At 37.6% G+C, this 17,100-nt stretch overlaps 1 protein-coding gene and 1 pseudogene across 1 annotated transcript in view; one reads left to right on the top strand and one right to left on the bottom strand.

The window, feature by feature from the left end:
- Positions 1-17,100, top strand: part of STIM2 (stromal interaction molecule 2) — a 168,243-nt gene that overhangs the window by 15,943 nt on the left and 135,200 nt on the right. The window lies entirely within an intron of this gene.
- Positions 1,262-2,882, bottom strand: LOC138414074 (zinc finger protein 17 pseudogene; annotated as a pseudogene).

Raw genomic sequence — 17,100 nt, 5'->3', positions numbered from 1 at the left:
AGCCTGAGGCGTGCCCTGCGTTCTCCCGGGGAAGTTGTCCCTGGATCCTGGGACCCTGGCAGTGGCAGGCTGCACAGGCTCCCGGGAGGGGTGGTGTAGATAGTGACCTGTGCTCGCACAGGCTTCTTGGTGGCAGCAGCAGCAGCCTTAGTGTCTCATGCTCGTCTCTGTAGTCCGCTCTGTTAGCCGCAGATGATAGCCATTCTAAATAGATACTCATTTATAATGAGGTGATATCTCATTATAGTTTTTTTTTTCTGTCCTTAGTCTTATATCTCTCTAAGTGTAATAGGTATGAACAGTTCATAAATTGAAGAATTTTTTAAATTCCCTTTTACAATATCATAAGATGTAGAAAATACCTGGAGATGTTTAAGTTACCTGGAGATGTTTAAGACCTACAAACAGAAAACTAAAAAAGACTGCTAACAAAAATTAAGCAAGATCTAAATAAAAGGAGATCTGTCGAGTTTATAGATTGGGACACTCAGTATTTCTTTCTAAATTGAAGCTTAAGTGCAATCCCAGTCAGAATTCTAGTAGGATGTTTTTGTGATGCACAAATTGAAAAGTGGATTCTCAGCTTCATATTGAGGAATTCCCTGGAGATCCAGTGGTTAGGACTCTGTGCTTCCACTGCAGGGGGCACGGGTTCAATCCCTGGTCGGGGAAGTAAGATCCTGCATGCCACAGCATGGCCAAAAAAAGCCACCACAAAAAATAAATAAAGTCTTTCTCTGGAAAAGCGACTAAAATGAGCAGAACAAGTCTGGAAGAATATTGGTAAATATTTCCATTAGAGGACCTTAATCAGTAATCCATGAAGAAACATTAAAACTCAGTAATTAAGATGACAAAATTATATGAACAGAAATTTCAAAAAAGAAATATGGCTGTCTGATTCACTTTGCTGTACACCTGAAACACAACATTATAAATTGACTATACTCCAATAAAAATTAAAAAAAAAAGAAATATGGTTGGAAATTAACACATGGAAAACCACTCACATTGTGTCAACAGGGAAATGTTAGTTAAAATCACTAGATACACCTATGACATCACAAATTACAAAGGCTGAACATACCAAGTGTTGGCAAAAATGTAAAAAACAGGAACTCATGTTCTGCTGCTTCTCGTGAGACTATAAAAAGATACTACCATTTTAGAAAAGTTTGACTGGCCACATATAAGGTATACATTCACCTACTCTACTACATAGGAATTGTGCTGCTAGATATTAAGTGAAGGAAAGCATAAGTGCAGAAGGCATTGCCCCAGTGTGAACTTTGTTTTTTATGAGCTTGGAGCTACCTACAAAGAACTGCATTCTTAAGGCTTTTTTCTAGTGTGGATTCTCTGATGGACAAAAAAACGACTTCTGTAGACAAAGACTTCCCCACATTCACTGCACATATAAGGCCTTTCTCCAGTGTGGATTCTCTGGTCAACAGCAAGACTTGTTTTGTAAGTGAAGGGCTTCCCACATTTGCTGCATTTAAAAGGCTTTACTCCAGTGTGGACTTTTTGGTGCTGAACAAGTGTATACTTGCGCATGAAGGCTTTCTCACATTCATTATGCTTATAAGGTCTTTCTCCAGTATGGATTCTCTGGTGCTCAGCAAGGTTAACTTTGCCGTTGAGAGCTTCCCCACATTCGCTGCACTCATAACGCCTTCGTGCAGTGTGAACATTCTCATGTCTATTGAGGGCAAAACTGCTTGTAAAGAATTTCCCACATTTGTTACACCCATAAGCCTTTTCTAAAGTGTGAATTTTCTTATGCACAATAAGACTTCCTTTGTAGACATGGGCTTTCCCACATTCACTGCACATGTAAGGCCTTTCTCCAGTGTGGATTCGCTGGTGATAAAGAAGCCTTTTTTGGAAGACAAAGGACTTCCCACATTTGCTACACCCATAAGGCCTTTCTCCACTGTGGATCCTCTGGTGTACAAGAAGGTTATTTTTGTACAGGAAGCACTTTCCACATTCACCGCACTTATGAGGATTTTCTCCAGTGTGGATTTTTTGGTGCTGAACAAGTGAATCCTTGGGAAGGAAGGCCTTCCCACATTCATTACACTCATATGGTCTTTTTCCAGTGTGGATTCTCTGGTGCTCCAAAAGTTTATATTTGTGGGCAAAGACTTTCCCACAGTTACAGCACTCATAAGGCCTTTCTCCTGTGTGAACTTTCTGATGATGAATAAGACTGGAGATGTGTCTAAAGAACTTCCCGCAGTCACTGCACTCATAAGGTTTTTTTCCAGTGTGAACTCTCAGGTGCTCTGTGAATTTAAACTTTTTACGGAAGGCTTTGCCACATTCGCTGCACTTGTGATGCCCTTGCCCAGGGTGAGAGACCTCCCTGCTCTGCCTGCTTCTACGTGGATGCTCTCCATCGTGGGAGGGCTGGTGCTGGGGAAAGCCCAGGCTGCCTAGGAAAGCCTTCTCAACCTCTCCGCACGTGAACATATTGTCAGCCAAGTACAAAACATCTTTCTCCGCCAGGACACTCGTATTGGAAGTCAGAGGCTTCAGGATAGATGGTTTCAGCTTTGGATTCCAGTCTTCTGTCACTTGTTCTACAGAAACACATTGTTCAGAAACGGCCTCCTCAGCTTCTACTCCATGCCAACAGCCCAGGGAGACTATAAGTGACAGGTTCTCCAGCATCACGTCACAGTACAGGAGTCTCTGAGCATCGTTAAGGAGACCCCACTCCTCCTGGGAGAAGGACACAGCCACATCCTCAAAGATCACATGGCCCTGTTCAGGGACCATAAATGCTGCTACTACCATGGGAACCTGAAACAATAACGGAATCGAAAAGGATGAAGACTCCTTTCCTGGAAAGGACTCAGCCAATGAAAAGCCATGGACTCAGGGCCGGCTCCTGCACCGCGTTGGTTGACATAGGACACTGTGGGCGCGGTGGTGCCAGGAGATGTGCGGGATAATGGTGGAGACCTAGGCCGAAAATTCTGGAAGTGGGTTCCGCAACCCGCTCACTCCTGGGCAGTGTGGACGGCGCCCCTCGGGCTCTTTCCAGTTTCTCTAAGCTCAGCTTCACCGAGTGATCCTGAGCCTCGGGTGCTGCAGCTCATTATAGTTTTAATTTGCATTTCTCTGATGGTTCATGATGTTGAGCATCTTTTCATATGCCTGTTGCCCATTTGCATGTCTTCTCTGGAAAAATGTCTGTTCAGGTCTTCTGCCCATTTTTTAATTGGGCTATTTGCTTTTTTGATGTTGAATTGTATGAGCTGTTAATATATGTTGGGTATTAACCGCTTATTGGTCATACCATTTGCAAATATTTTCTCCCATTCAGTAGGTTTTTTTTTGTTTTGTCAGTGCTTTCCTTTGCTGGGCAAAAGGTTTTAAGTTTGATTTGGTCCCATTTGATTATTTTTGGTTTTATTTCCTTTGCTTTAGGAGACAGAGCCAAAAATTATTGCTACGATTTATGTCAAAGAGTTTCCTACCTATGTTTTCTTCTAGAATTTTTGTGGTTTCTGGTCTTACACTTAGGTCTTTAATCCATTTTGAACTTATTTTTGTATGTGGTGTTAGAGAATGTTCTAATTTCATTCTTTTACATGTAGCTGTCTAGTTTAACCAGTTATTGGAGAGACTGTCTTTTCTCCATTGCATGTTCTTGCCTCCTTTGTCGTAGATTAATTGACCATAAGTACGTGGATTTATTTCCAGGCTCTCTGTTCTGTTCCATTGATCTATGTGTCTGTTCTTATGCCAGTACCATACTGTTTTAATTACTGTAGCTTTGTAGTAGAGTTTGAAGTCAGGGAGCATGATTCCTCCAGCTCTGTTCTTTCTCAAGATTGTTTTGGCTTTGTGTGTTTCCATACACATTTTAAAAGATATATATATTTTAAAAATTTATTTTGCTGCGTTGGGTCTTAGTTGTGGCACATGGGATCTTTCATTGTGGCGCATGGGCTCTTCGTTGTGGCGCACGGGCTCTCTAGTTGTGGCGTGCAGGCTCTAGAGCGCGTGGGCTCAGTAGTTGTGGTGCATGGGCTTAGTTGCCTCGTGGCACGTGGGATCATAGTTCCCTCACCAGGTGTCAAACCTGTGTCCCCTGCCTTGGAGGGCGGATTTCCAACCACTGGACCACCAGGGAAGTCCCTCCATACACATATTAAAACTATTTGTTTTAATTCTGTGAAAAATGCTGTTGGTTTTGATAGAGATTGCAATGAATCTGTAGATTGCCTTGGGTAGTATGGTCATTTTAACAATATTAATTCTTCCAGGCCATGAACACAGTATACCTTTCCATCCGTTTCTATTGTCTTCAGTTTCTTTCATCAGTGTCTTACAGTTTTTCTAGTACAAGTCTTTTACCTTCTTAGGTAGATTTATTCCTAGATATTTTATTCTTTTTGATGCAATTGTAAATGGAAATGCTTCCTTAATTTCTCTTTCTGATAGTTTGTTGTTAGTCTATAGAAATGCAACAAATTTCTGTGTATTTGCTTTTTAAAAGGAAATGACTATGGTAACTTATCTAGGAGTGTTCCTGCATTTACTAAAAATATCTTTTAGGATTTTTATTACAAGTGCTTGTTATACGTTTACAGTATTGAAAATAAGTCTTCTCCTTTTCTTTGGAAAAAAGTATAATGTAAACAAACATTCTTTTTTGTTCACCCCTTTGTATTACTTTTATTCTTCATTTACAAAGAAACCAAAAACTACAAGCAAACAAACAAAAATCTTCAGTGACTTTTATATGCCAGTCACCAAATCAGATGTTTGGGATTCCAGGATTAATAAGCTATTGACTGTGCTTTGTTTTCCAGGAGGAGATATAACCACTTAAAGGATGATGATACATTGTGATGAGGGTATATGGACATTAGGGCATGTGCTGTATTTAGTACAATTGAATACAAAGTTGGAAGTCCCTAACTTTGATGTGAGGAGGTGGGTTATTAATGAAGATGTCCCCCCTTCCTCACAGTAGGGGTATTCACTGAGACTATATAAGAGTTTGTCAGATAGGGGAAATTATAATGGTATCAGAGGAGTAAGCTGAGTGGGGAATGACATTGATCATACACATTGGCATTTGAGAATGCTGGATGGTGATTGTGAATTACCAAATACCCAGGATGGCAGAGTCAGTGGTCAGCCTGCTTGTAGTTTACGAACATTTGTGTGTGGGATTCAAATGTATGCCTGGCATTTGTATGTTTTATCTTATTTAATCCTTATAGAAGCCTTGTGAAATTGTCATCTCCATGATAAATTATTCCGTATAATGGAGATTTAGGATTGCTTTCAAATAGTTTATGCCTTAAAAATCCTCCAGTGCCAAGGAGTGTTACGACAAAGCCCAGGGTGTGATTAGAAGTGAATTAGGAAATGAGGCTGGAGAAGTAGCAGAATTAAACTTTTTGATTAATGTTAAATTCTAGATCTTTATTGTCCAAGGAACTTTATGAGTTCTTTCTTCATTTATCTTTGGTAAATAACGAGTTTTTCATTTTTTAAAATTTTGCTATTAAATATTCTGAACTCTTAAAAAATACACATTTAAAATGTATGATTTCTGGGGCTTAAGACAAAGGGCTTTTTAATAAAAATTGGTATTCTCAATAAGTGGGTAATTCCTACTTGTGCTTTGTTTTCATGAATATTCCTTAAGGATGGAATGTAATTTTTTTTTTTTTTGCGGTACACGGGCCTCTCACTGTTGTGGCCTCTCCTGTTGCGGAGCACAGGCTCCGGACGCGCAGGCTCAGCGGCCATGGCTCACGGGCCTAGCTGCTCCGCAGCATGTGGGATCTTCCTGGACCAGGGCACGAACCCGTGTACCCTGCATCGGCAGGTGGACTCTCAACCACTGTGCCACCAGGGAAGCCCTGGAATATAACTTTTAAGAAACATAGCACTTTATATCTTGAATTTTTATTTGGGCCATAAGTCTGTTCCAACTAGTGTGGTTAAGAGCATAGCCTCTCAACTAGAGCACAATTTCCTGGGCTTGAGGCCCAGTCTGGCAGTGCTTTTGTAATTTAGGGTTGGTAATTTAACCTATTAGCACCTAAATTTCCTTCTCTCTAAAATGGGTTTAAAGTAAAAATGAGTTAATCTATGTAAAGTGCTTAGAGTATGGCAAGTGTAAGTGTTCAATTACCGTTGACTTTTTTTTAAATCTGTAGATATAGATGTAGGAAAGTTGTAGAAATGTGCTGTGATATGTTGAGTATTATTAAAATGTTTTATATGCATTTAGAAAAGTAAGTAGGCATAGTTTGAGTCACTTCTGTGATCTAAACAACCATTAATGGTCTGATATTAGTTAAAACTTTGTAGAAATACAAAAGTTAAGTATAGGCAGAGATTGAGGAGTACTGTGGTGTATTTAAAAAGTTGGTTGTATCACTATCTTGTTTTGTACCTTTATTATTTTATATAATTAAAAGATCTGAAGCATTTAGAAGTTGAAATATCAGTCTTAAAAATCTTTAATTTCTGAGTATAAAGATTTATTATAGGAAAGTTAGAGCATATCGAAAAGTATAAAGTCAACATGTCTACCTCAATAACTAGAAATAATAGTTGTCACATCAGTTAGTGTTTTAAAGAACTGTGTGTATATTTATATATATTTAATAACAGGCTTATAGAATGATTTTTTCTTAATGTGAAATTACTCAATAAATATTTGAATGTTAAGTATATAACAAGCATAATGATAAGTATTCGGGACATAATGATGAACAGGATTGGTGAGGTCCTTGTCCCTGTGAAGCTTGCATTTTGTTTGGGAAGATAGGGGAAAAGAATAATATTTTAATTTGTGAGAAATGCTACCAAGGAACAGAAGAGACATAAGATAGAAAAGAATGTGGATGGTGTGGGGACACCTATTAGTTTAGGTAGCCTGGTTAGGGAAGGCTTCTGAGGTCACATTTAAGGTGACATCTGAAGGATAATAAAGAGCCAAGTCTGTGAAGAATTAGGGATGAGCATTCCACACAGGGGTGATAGAATGGACAAAGACCTTGAGGCAAGAAGTAATTTGAATTTTTTGAGGAAGTGAGAGAGTATCATTTTGACTGAGCATCTTGAAGGAGGAGAGTAGCATGTGATTTGGCTGTACAGGCAGGAAGGACCAGATGGTTCAGAGCCTCATGGACCTTGTTTGGAGTTTATCAGTGGGTGATGGGAAGCAGCTGAAGCATCTTAAGGAGGGGAATGAAGTGATATGATTTACTTTTTTTTTTTTTTTCCTTTGGCCTGCTGTGTATGTATGTTATGAAAAAAATATAACATAAAATTTACCATCTTAACCATTTTTAAGTGTACAGTTCAGTAGTGTTAAGTATATTCACTACTATCTACTTTCTGTTCCTATGAATTTGACTATTTTAGATACTTCATATAAGTGGAATTATTCAGTATTTGTCTTACTGTGACTAGCTTATGTCACTTAGCATAAGGTCCTCAAAGTTCATCCTTGTTGTATATGACAGGATTTCCTTCTATCTTAAGGCTGAATAATATTCCATTTTATGTTTATACCGCATTTTTTATATCCATCTGTAGAAGGACACTTGAGTTGCTTTTTTACCTCTTGGCTCTAGTGAATAGTGCTGCTATGAACGTGAGTGTGCAAATATCTCTTTGAGACTCTGCTTTCAATTTTTTGGTATATATATACTCAGTGGTGGGGTTGCTGGAGCATATGGTAGCTTTTTTTTTTTTTTTTTTTAAGAAAACTCTGTACTGTTTTCCATGGTGGTCATACCATTTTACAGTCCCACCAACAGAACACAAGGGTTCTAATTGCTCCATGATATATATTTTAAAGATTTCTTTGGCTGCTGTTTGGGGAATGAATTGTTGGGAGCAAGAGTGACCACAGGGAGATTGCCTAGGAGAGTAATTGTTAAGAGTCCAGTTGAGAGTTAATAATGGCTTCGATTAGGATGATAGGAGAAGAGGAAGGGTTAGCAAGGTGTTTTGGAATTATTGAATAGAATCAATTTGACTTGCTGATGGATTGGGAAACAAGAGTGAAGGAAAGGGAGGAATCAAGGGTAATTCTTAGATTGGTGGTTTCAAGGTTCCTAATGACATCCATGATGCTAATGCAGGTAAGAAAGTTTCCCGGAGCCCTCAACATATTTCTTCTCATGTCTCATAGGTCAGGCCTGGGTTATTGGATAATGGAAATAGATTCCCCTTGTTTAGAACAATCAAGTTTCATTGTCCAGGCCTAGGGGAGTGGCCCACCTTCCTGAGCACATTGCTGGCCCATATTTGAACAAAATGGAGGTTCCCTTAGGAAGGAAGAATAGAGAGAGTGACACATAACTAATTAACTTTGTGAGCTTTGGGGAAGCATCTTGACTTCTTTGCTTCATTTGTAAAATGGGAGTATAACTATCTCACAGAGTTGTTGTGAAGACTAAATAAAATAGTGTATTTGAAATGCTTAGGAAGGAATAAACGCTCAACAAATGTCATTTTCTTTACGTCATTCTCCCTCCACCCCATCTTTTTTTGACTTTGTATTTCTTTTAATTATGCCACTGTTTTCTGATCAACCAAACTCACAGTCTTGGAATTGTATTTGACCTTTTCCCCATTGCTGCCATATTTGTTCTGAACTAAATCATTCTTATTGCTGCCATATTTGTTCTGAACTAAATCACAAATAACTAAATTTGTGTTAGAGGAGGCAAAAATCTTATAACTCATCTTGCATTCTATTCTAGTTTCATTAATAAAGCTTTTATTATTTTCCACTTATACCAAATTAAATTTAAACGTGTTATGAAGTTCATAGTGGACACAAACTCCTGCTGATCTTCTGCATGTTATAAATATACTCCAGCAAAATTAGGCTACTCCGTGTTCTTTGAACACACCTTATTTCCTCCTTTATTCTTTTCCTTATGTGTTTCCCTCATGCTAGAGTGTCCTCTCAATCTCTCAGGGTCCATTCTAAATGTTTGTTTATTCAGTCAGTAAATATTGATAATATTCTGTGTTCAGTGCACTGTTGTAAGAGTTGGAGATGTCATAGTTGGCAAAAATTGAGATGGCTCCTGCTCTTCCGTGTTTCTGTTGTCATAAAGTCTTTCCAGAGTCATCTTTAATTTGAGGGCATGACTTCTTCCACCTTGGAACTTTCTTAATGGACTTTTTATACCCTTCTTACTACAATTCTGACAGGCAATATCTGTCTACTTATGTTGTATTATAGTGGTTCTTCTTTATTTTTTACTCAATTAGGGTATCTTTCTCTTAAAAGTTGTACCATAGTCTTGTAGATACTTTTTGACTTGAAGCTTTGTCTTTGATTGTAATCTGTTATAGTTGATGATACCTTACATTTGTATAGTGATTAATCATTTACAAATATCACTTTGATACAGTGTGTCCAGGACTTTAAAGTAAGTTAGTCTGGAATATTGCATGATTTAATCATTGGCATCTGTTCTGATCTAATATGTCTTTGTTGGTACTGAAAAATTTTGTGTGTTAGGTATTTTTGGGAAGAACTGTAGCACATCTTCGTCTGTGACTGCTAACTTCTAATGGAAAAATGTTACAGGATTAACTTTGTTTTTCACTTTTATAGACTGAGCAGTTATAATTAATATATTACTCAGTTGGCTTAAGTCATGAACTCTAATTGATAATTTCACATCTTTTTCACATCTTTTTGAAAGAGTTTAGGGAAATTTAAAATGATGTGATTATTAAAAAGGATGGAATTTTATTCAACCTGTAATCTTACAGACTTTAAAAACATTTAAAAAGTGCTGATTAATGTGAAATTAAGAGTAGTAGAATCAGTAAGTATTAGGCAGGGACTGTGAGATTACAGTGTGTTATTTAGTTGGGGAGTATATTCAACAGATGTTTGAATGCCTACTTCAAACTACTAGACACTTTTTAGGTGCTGGAGAAATATAGAGAACTAAACAAATGAAGTCTCTGCTCTCATTTCACTTTTAATGTTCTGGTTACTTGTCATGCAGTTGTACTTTTGCTATATACAGTATCTGATCTTTGAACAAATTGACAACTTCCTCATTTTATGGTTGCTAATGATCCCGGTATCTGATCTTTGAACAAATTGACAACTTCCTCATTTTATGGTTGCTACTGATCCCAGTGTTCACTAGTTCCCAGACTCCTTTGTAGTTGAAGCTAAGTGGCACATTGATTTTATTTATCAATCTTTTTACTCATTTATAATATATAAAAAGATTTATACAAGTCACGATAAATCTCTGAGTTTTATACAAAGCACATACAAATACATGTTTTCTGAACCCAACTTTAGTACAATATGGTAGACCTCGAACTAGAATCCAGAATTTATTAACTCCTGGTCCTGTGTTGTTTTTGCCATATGCTATATAATATTTCTTTATGGGACCTATTTTTTTCTCACTGTCCCTCCCCCAATCCCTCCATCCCTCCCCTGCCCCCCACTGCTTCCTCCTCCCACAGTCCACCCATAGCTTGATGCAGCTGCCTCTGCCTGACATGCCCCCATCTGCTCTCCTCCTAATGTGTGCTTCTGCCCTCAGCTCATGCTTCTGCCTTGTTAAAGGTGTGTGGTTAGCTTCACGTTTGATGTCTCCTTGGAAGCCTCTTTCTGGGTAGTGCGGGTGTGTGCAAGCATTAGGGTATCCATTTTTCTGAGCCTGTATCTTTGTCAATTTTTATACTTTTATTTGCAGCTCTTGGAGTTTACTTATGTATCTTTTTTTAGCTTTTATTCAAAAAATTTTTCTATAGTCATATGTTTGTTACCATTTGTAGAATCTTAAAAAGAAACCAAAGTTCATATTTTGTGTCTTAACATATATTTTAAAAATTTTACTGTTTTTACCTTTTGACTTTTTGGGGGTTTATTTTAAAATGCCATAGAAACATGCAGATATGTTAGCCCTCTGAATTTAGTCACAACACATATGAAAATTTCTGATAAATTGTTTAAACTTGTTTATAAAATTATCAACTAGTTTTTATGGTGTACTGAAAATTTAGGTTTACATTCTGAAGTCTATAAAAATTTGTTTTCAGGTACATGGTGATAGTCATGACATATTCATTATAAGCCTTGAATACTGAACTGTTAATAATTAGAACTGTTGTTTTTCATATTCTAGGTTAGTAAAGGAGTAAAAAATTGCTATGATATTCTAGGATCTCTAATTTATAATGAAACAACATGGAATAGACTCTGCTTAGGAAATAAACGATAATAAGTCTTTTTTTGTATTCAGTCATTTTTTCCACATTTCTAGATAAACAGCAGCTGTACTTGTTAAATACAAATTCCAAAGCAAGACATGGTATGTTTATAGATAATTCCTTTCTAATCATGCTGAAGATGTTCCTGAAAAATCTTAACCCTACCACAATTTGGAATTGAAGAACTAAGATCCTGTGGGAAAAATGGGCTTTGAAGTGAGGATCAACAGACACATGAAAGTCTATTTTTTAAAAATAAATTTATTTATTTATTTATGGCTGCGTTGGGTCTTTGCGGCTGCGCGTGGGCTTTCTCTAGTTGCAGAGAGTGGGGGCTACTCTTTGTTGCGGTGCATGGGCTTCTCATTGCGGTGGCTTCTCTTGTTGCGGAGCACGGGTTTTAGGCACACAGGCTTCAGTAGTTGTGGCACGTGGGCTTAGTAGTTGTGGCTCACAGGCTGTAGAGAGCAGGCTCAGTAGTTGTGGTGCACGGGCTTAGTTGCTCCGCGGCATGTGGGATCTTCCCTGGCCAGAGCTTGAACCTGTGTCCCCTGCATTGGCAGGAGGATTCTTAACCACTGTGCCACCAGGGAACTCCTCTAGTTCATTTTTATGTGGAGATAGTAAATAATATGTCGTATTTTTATGGGTAATAGAAAATAATTTTACAATACCTGCTAAATACATACTCCTCAGTAGCTAATTTTTTCAAGCTATATCTTTATTGAAACCTTTTATTTTAAACTTGCTTGATATAAAATAATGATAACTTCACAATTTTAAGAGTTTACTGACCTCCTTGGGTCTGTGATTTGTTGTCTTTATTTAATTTTGGAAAATGTCAACTGTTATCTTTTGAGATAATTCTGTTCTGTTTTTCTTCATTGGGACTCCAATTAAGTGTATGTTAGACCATTTGATATTGTCCCACAATCATTGGGTGCTTCCTTCTGGTTTCTTTTTAGTTTTTTAAACACCCTTGTTTTCTCTCTTTGTTTCACCTACAGTTTCCATGTCTCTGTTGAAATCCCCCGTCTGTTCATACATATTATCCAGATCCTTTTACATACTAATCTTTTCCTCTGGGTCTTTTAACATGTTAATCATAGTTATTCTGGCATCCCTGTCTGACAGTTCTAACATCAGGGTCATCTCTGTGTTTGGTTCTGTTGTTTGCTTTATCTCTTGACAATGAATTTGTTTTTCCTTTTTTATGTGTCTCATAATTTTTGATTGGATGACAGAACAGTTGAGACTGAGGACATAAATGTTGCATATGTCCAGAAAGGGGTATGTTTCTTCTATTAGACAATTAGTATGGTAGTTTGAGTTAGTTTTGTCACTTAGTTGAGCTGGGTATGGCTCTGTTGTTACTATTGTCATAGTATTGTGGTTCAGTGCACCACAGACCTGAAATTTCCCCAGTGGAGTATTGCTTTTACTTGGTGTTTTGTGTGGCCTGAGTATTGTTCCTGCTCCACTGGCAGCTATCCACAGCATGGCTGTGCTACAGAGGGGCCCTCTTTGTGTGTGCTACTGTGGGAGTGGAGGAGTTCTTGGTTCTCCTGATTTGCCTTCAGCTTTAGGTAGAGCTTTTGAGCTTGGACCTTGGCAGTTGGGCAGCTAGACTCTGCCTTGTATCTGATGGAGGACTTAGACTTGAGAGAGTTTCCTGTCTTTTGCCCAGGGGTAGCTAACTGCTTAGCTGCGGTGTGGGATCCTGGGCCAAGTGGGTTTCTTGTCTTTCTCCTGAGGCAGTGGGATTTTACTTCTGCCTCTCCTTTAGGAGCAGTGGATCTTTGCCTGGGCCCTGGGGGTAGGAGAATTTTTTAACTCTATCCCAGAGGTAAATACCTGCTTCTTCTGGTCTGTGCTTCTCTCTCAGACTCTAATACTGGTTTTTGGTATACGTCTCTTTGCTAATGCTTTCCTTCCAGGTTTTGGATTCTGTTCTCTTATCCTGGTACTCACTTGTATTCCCTGTCTAGGTCTTGACTTCCTGTTGATAATTCTCTGCTGCCCAGACCCCCATGGTCTAACTAAATTCTAGTCTTGTGCTCCCTCTGCATTCTGTTCAGGTTGAGTCCTCAACATTACTGAAGTAGGGTACTTACTGAAAAGACAATAAGGTTTTCAGTTAATTCTGTGATTCAGAAATTGCCAATTATTCTAGTTAATCTACTTGACTGTGTATATTATACTTAACCCTCTGGACTTTGGATTGTTGTGTAATTTGTACCAAAAAGTTTCTAATGAGGATTCCATCTTCTCCTTGGTTGATTTCACAGTCTAACAGTTGTTACAGTTTTTATTCTTCATTGTTCACCTGTGGTGTAGAGTGTATGGTTTTGTAGAGATTGAGTCAGATGACCTGGGTTTAAACTCCTGTTTCACCATTTCTTTTATCTGCCTATTTATCCATAAAATATTTATTGACTAACTTTTCTATTCTGGTTGCAGAGTCATTACTATGACTTCTGGCAGATTTAATTTATTGAGCACAGTCATTATGTTAAATAAGTGTTTTTCATAGGTTCACATTTAATTCTTCCAACAGCTCTGTAAGAGCAGTAGGTGTTTTTGTTTTTGTTTTGTTTTGTAGTAATTATATGAGGAAATATTGAGTAATTATTTTAGGAAACTGAAGGCCTGAATAGTTAAGAATCATGTCCGCTGCCTCTAGATAGTAAGAGAAGCAAACCTTCCACAAACATTAGTAATGTTTATCTGATGGATAGTTCATAATATACTTAACTCCTCCTCTGTTAGAAACACACTTTAAGTTTTGTAAGTAATGATTCAGCCAGACTCCTAGGAGCTATACTTGATTGTTCTGAGTTCTCATTTCCCACATTCTGACCATCTGTCAGTAAATACTATGGGTTCTAACTACCCACATATGTTTTGAGTTTCTCTACTTTTCTCTATTCCCATTGCCATCACTCTAGTCCAGGCCACCATTACCCCCAACTGAGATTCCTGCAGTAGCTTCCTAACTTCTTGTTATTGCTCTTGACATTTGACAGTCTGTCCTCTCAGAAGCCTCTAAAAATGCACATGAGATCATTTTCTTCCCCATTCAGTGGCTTTACTTTGTAAGTATAATAAAATAGCAACTTTTTACCCTGATCTGCAAATCCCTGCTTGTTCTGGCCCCTACCTACCTCTCCACATCTCTTTTTGCCGTTTTATCCCACACTGAGTTCCTTTCTGCTGCTAGAATATGCCACACTCTTTCCCTGTTTCTAAGTCTTAGCACTTGAGGTTTTCTTTGTTTACTGTTCCTCTGTTCCTCATCAACTTTTTTGCATGACTGACTTTAGTGTTTGGTTTTGCATCTTTTTCAGAAAGATGTTTTTTGGTGATCACCTATAGGGGCAGTCTCCTTCCTATCTTCAATAAATTCATAAGTCACTTTTAATACTTAGATACACTTATAACTAGAAATTATATTTTGATATATTTATTAACTTGCTATCTGTACTTGCCCATAGAAATGTAAGCTCCTAAAAATTGGACCCCTGTCTGCCTTGTTTGTATATTACCTAAATAGTGTCTAATATGTCATAGGTAATCCATGAAACTTTTTGGATGATGAATGTCTTGATTCATGCCTTTTGTGCATAAGCCTTTTTCTGTATTTTGATCTTTTCTCCCCTGAAGCTAGAAAGCCAAAGTAGAATTAAGCTAAGGGAAATGTTTACTGTATTTTTAACCATATGTGGTAATTTAAACATTTCAGAAATGATTTCTTCTCTTTTTATTTAGATCTTATGATATTTAAAATGAGTGCTGGGCCATCTCAATTTTCATTCTTCTTTTATTATGAACTTGGAAAATACAGACAATTGTAGCAAAAAGAATAAAACAAAACTTCACCCTCAGAACCACTTTGGTATTGTTCTTTTTTATATACAGTATTACTGTATGTATATAGTTGCAGTCCTCTTAGATGCAGTTTTGCATCTTGCTTTTAAAAATCTAACATTCTGAGCTTTCTCCTAACTGTTAAATGGAATAAAAGACATATTTACTTGTTCTTATTGTTGGATAAATTCCCACTGTTAAATAGATCATCTTCAGTTTTTCCACTAAAAATATTGTTGTAAACATTTATGCGCAGAAACCTTTCTGGCATTTTGGATTTTAAGGGTACGTTCCCAAAAGCATACTATTAGATTAAAGGATATGAATATTTTTGTTTGTTTGTTTTTTGTTGTTTTGTTTTGTTTTGTTTTGCGGTACGCGGGCGTCTCACTGCTGTGGCCTCTCCCGTTGCGGAGCACAGGCTCTGGACGCGCAGGCTCAGCGGCCGCGGCTCACGGGACCAGCCGCTCTGCGGCATGTGGGATCCTCCTGGACCGGGGCATGAACCTGTGTTCCCTGCATCAGCAGGCGGACTCTCAGCCACTGCGCCACCAGGGAAGCCCCAAGGGTATGAATATTTTAAGATTTAAAAAATATGTATTACTGGCAGTATATGTATATTTTTGCTTAATTCATATATTACTGCCAAATTGCTTTCTGGAAGGATTGTGTTTTTGAGTGCCCATTGGTGTTTTCATTGAAAAAGAATCTTTGCTATTTTGGGTGAAATATCATGTTTCATTTCTTTAATTATTATAGTTGGAATGTTTTCCCCTTTGTGTATTGTTAAATACATCATCCCGTGTGATCAGTGGTCCTGACAACAGATCTCTTAAACTAATGAGAGGATGAAGCCTGATTCTTTCCTGACATTCCATTATTGTGACTCTTGTAGAAGTGTGATATTAAAAGGGTTGCACTTTCTGATAGATTATTTATGCTTCCATTTTTTCCAATTTTGTTAAAGTTTTAGCTATTGATAGTTTCCCCCCCTCCTTTTAATTCTGATTTAATCCGGAACCTAGTTTCTTGAATTTCTTGAATTTAGCAACTCACATTTCTGACCAGTAAGTTACCATGAATATTACAAATGTTGGTTGCCTTTATTTTCTGTTGTAAGTTCCTCTTGACTATTCACTACTTTCTAAATGGTGATGTCCATGATACCTAATTGCATAGTTAGTCTGAAGTTTGTGTTATTCATCTCTTTTTATGACTTGAACTATAATATGTAAGTCTAGGAACTAACTGTGTGTCTCTTCCACCATGGGGACTGGTGATCAGAGAAAACTGCAGAGTGAGAAAAAAGAAGGGTAGGGAGTAAAGATAGGCTTGGAATAAAGGAAAAACTAGGCTTTAGAGTTGAAAAACTAGGCTTTAGAATAATGTAAACCTGCTTTAATTGTGTATCATTTACTAACTTAAAGTTTCTGTGCCTCAGTTTCTTTCCTGGGGAAAAAAGGAGATGATAATTCCTATCTTTCAAGGTCACAGTAAGGATCGAATTATACACACACATAGTATGTATATACCTGTGCTGTGTAATATATTATATGGTGTTCAGTAAATAGCTGTTTTTTCCCTTTAGAAATAGAGGGATTGTCACAATGTCTGGGAGGACCATATTGTATAAACACAGGTGTGAGTTGTACGAGCATATGTTAGGACATTGTCTGAGATGCCGAACATATACAGTAAGTTACGTTGTGGTGAGCAAAACACTTCAACAGATTCGTTCTCTGTAACCAAGCTGTAGTGGAAATAGAATTGTATAATTAAAGTATGAAAAAACTCTTTGAAGTTTAATTAAAAATGAAAACTTCCTGCTACATTTATTAATTTTTTGGAAGGAGACTTAATGCTGTATCAAATAATGCTTCTTTGGTAATTGAAGGAAAAAAGCAGCATGTAGGATACTGGAGTACTGTTGCTGTACTGTGAGGCATGTAAATCTGCAAGATTGTGTCTTTT

The sequence above is a fragment of the Delphinus delphis genome, chromosome 5, assembly GCF_949987515.2.
Source record: "Delphinus delphis chromosome 5, mDelDel1.2, whole genome shotgun sequence".
Taxonomy (NCBI): Eukaryota; Metazoa; Chordata; class Mammalia; order Artiodactyla; family Delphinidae; genus Delphinus; species Delphinus delphis.
This window is presented reverse-complemented; position numbering and strand designations above follow the sequence as displayed.